General features: G+C 40.6%; 1 long non-coding RNA gene across 2 annotated transcripts; it reads right to left on the reverse strand.

Annotated features, from left to right (window-relative positions):
* Positions 1 to 253: 253 nt before the first annotated feature.
* On the reverse strand, positions 254 to 1,940 carry LOC126622194 (uncharacterized). Of its 2 annotated transcripts, XR_007623357.1 has the most exons (3): positions 1,173 to 1,940; positions 811 to 1,089; positions 254 to 635 (listed from the first exon to the last, which is right to left on the reverse strand). It is a non-coding gene; the product is annotated as an uncharacterized LOC126622194 (long non-coding RNA). The 2 variants fall into 2 exon arrangements; XR_007623356.1 differs by having other exon boundaries at positions 811 to 1,940.
* Between the last annotated feature and the right edge of the window lie 732 nt (positions 1,941 to 2,672).

The following is a 2,672-nucleotide window of genomic DNA, read 5'->3' on the forward strand; positions in this document are numbered from 1 at the left end:
CGAAAAGCTTCACCTACAAAGCTTCACCTAAAAAAGCTTCACCTAGAAAGCTTCATCTACATACTTTCACCATCAAAGCTTCACCATCAAAGCTTCATCTACAAAGCTTCATCTACAAAGCTTCACCATCAAAGCTTCACCTAGAAAGCTTCAACACCAAAGCTTCACCTACAAAGCTTCAACACAAAACCTTGCTCCAAATAAACAAATTTTGTTCACAAAACCTAAACATTTTTTGTTTAACACCCACAAGGGCCCAAAATCTTCCTTCTTATTTATTCACTTATATATGTTCCCAAACATATTATGATAGATCAAATAATAATTCAAAGTCCAAAATTTCGTTATGGACAAAAATACAAGCAATTCACCAGTACTGAAGTTGCTACAAAAACTGGAATCTTCCCCAGCCTAGAAATCCAACAAAGCTTCGCCTCCTTTTCTCTATCAAATTTTTGCAGCTGCTGCTTCTCTCCAATGGAGCTGAATTTTGGACACCCTCTAGTTCTTGAGCAGATGAACAACTTTCAAGAAGGAACCATTTCTGTTTGAGCCACGGAAATTAAAGTGTTGAAGCTCCAAGCATGACAGTCGGATTCTTGCAGATTTCGAAGCTGCTGTGATGTTTCGAAGATCTGGAAATATTTAACCATTAGTTCATTCTGAATTTTTGATATGTTATGAAAGAGACGATGAGGAACAACTTCAATGAAGAAAGCATGCTGATCTGAACAATAGAAAATGGAGTTTCGAAGCTCACAACAAATCTGACGGGTTGACAGACAAATAATAACCAGTCATTCATCATACCTGAATTTCTTGCGTTATACAGCTCCGAGGGATCTCAAATTTGGATATGTTGTAGTTCACAAGCTGAGGAACAACTTCAATGAAGAAAGCATACCGATCTGAACAAGATAAAATGGAGTTTCGAAGCTCACAACAAATCTGACGGGTTGACAGAAAAATAATAACCAGTCATTCATCATACCTGAGTTTCTTGAGTTATACAGCTCCGAGGGATCTCAAATTTGGATATGTTGTAGTTCACAAGCTGAGGAACAACTTCAATGAAGAAAGCATGCTGATCTGAGCAAGAGAAAATAGAGTTTCAAAGCTCACAACAAATCTGACGGGTTGACAGACAAATGATAAACAGTCACTCATCATACCTGGATTTCTGGAGTTGTACTGCTCCGACGGCTCTCCAATTTGGATATGTTGTAGTTAAGGAATTAACGAACAACTTTCATGAAGACAACTTTGTGATTCGACCTACAGATGATGGTGTTATGTTGAAAAACAATTCCGGTTGTTAGGGGAAATGAAAAACAATTCCACCAAAGAAACATCATTATGATGTTTCATCATTATGGTGTTTTCATCATTATGATGCTTTCATCATTGTGATGCTTCCATCATTGTGATGCTTCCATTATGATGTTAATGCACCAACGGTTACACCTTCTGCAATTCCACTTATTCGGGCCTAGCAACCTTCATCAACAAAATCTATGAAGAAAAAGTCCGGGGCTATTAGCAAGACACCTCATTCGTCAACTCCCTCGACTAGAGACTTGGGGGACTCCCACCATATGCTACTACGCCTTGGTACTCAAAAGTTCGTGACTACTCAGTGACTTGGATTTTTTAAGTCTCCAACCGAGAAGTTTTCCTCACTCGGGAAATTAAGGGAACACTACCTCAAACTACATGCTTCACTCACAAAGCTTCAACAATACAGGTTTCAACAAAAGCAAAAATTCAAAGAACTTTATGAAGAAGGCTTTGGTGTATTTAACACAATATGTTGAAATGAAGCAAAGCTTATTTATTAATATTTTCGATAAGCCACAAATATGTACATATACATGAGTCAAAATAAACAAACAAAAGGGAGCCTTCACAAAGGTTGCTTAGGGGAAGTCTCAGCAGTCGGTAGAGCCCCAGAAAGAGAAAGCACCGGAGGGTGGTTATCCGGAGCCTCAGTACTTGACAAAACCCCAGAAGGAGGAGGCATTGGAGGTTCATCATTTGAAGCTTCATTACCAGGTACAGCCCCAGAGGACGAAGGCAATAAATGCCTTTGGAACAAACCCACAAACCGCTGATGATCAAGTAAAACCTTACCATCAGATTCCTTCATCTGGTCAAGCTTCCTCTTCATGTTTGTAGCATAGTCATGGGCGAGCCGGTGCAACTGCTTATTCTCATGCTTGAGCCCTCTAATCTCCTGTTTGAGACTCATCACTTCAGCAGCCAATGATTCAACTTGGCGGGTTCTAGCAAATAGGCGTTGGGCCATATTAGACACAGAACCTGCACACTGAACACTAAGAGCCAGAGAGTCCTTAACAGCCAACTCATCAGACCGTTTGGAAAGTAGTCTGTTATCTTTGGGAGTGAGAAGGTTCCTGGCCACCACTGCAGCGGTCATATCATTCTTCATCACAGAATCCCCAACGGTAAGAGGACCAGTAGGGGATATGAAGGATGGGCGCCATATGTTGTCTGGGGAAGGCGTGGCTGTCTCTTCTCCAAGGTTCAAGTCAAAACGACGGTCGGAGGGTCCAGACATTTTCAAATGTGTTGAAGAAGGAAGAGGTCAGACAAATCAAGATCTTAGAAGTGCAAGAAATGAGCTTCTACTGGTAGAGATTCAAGTGTGCTGT

Source organism: Malus sylvestris, chromosome 5 (assembly GCF_916048215.2).
Source record: "Malus sylvestris chromosome 5, drMalSylv7.2, whole genome shotgun sequence".
NCBI classification, from domain to species: Eukaryota; Viridiplantae; Streptophyta; class Magnoliopsida; order Rosales; family Rosaceae; genus Malus; species Malus sylvestris.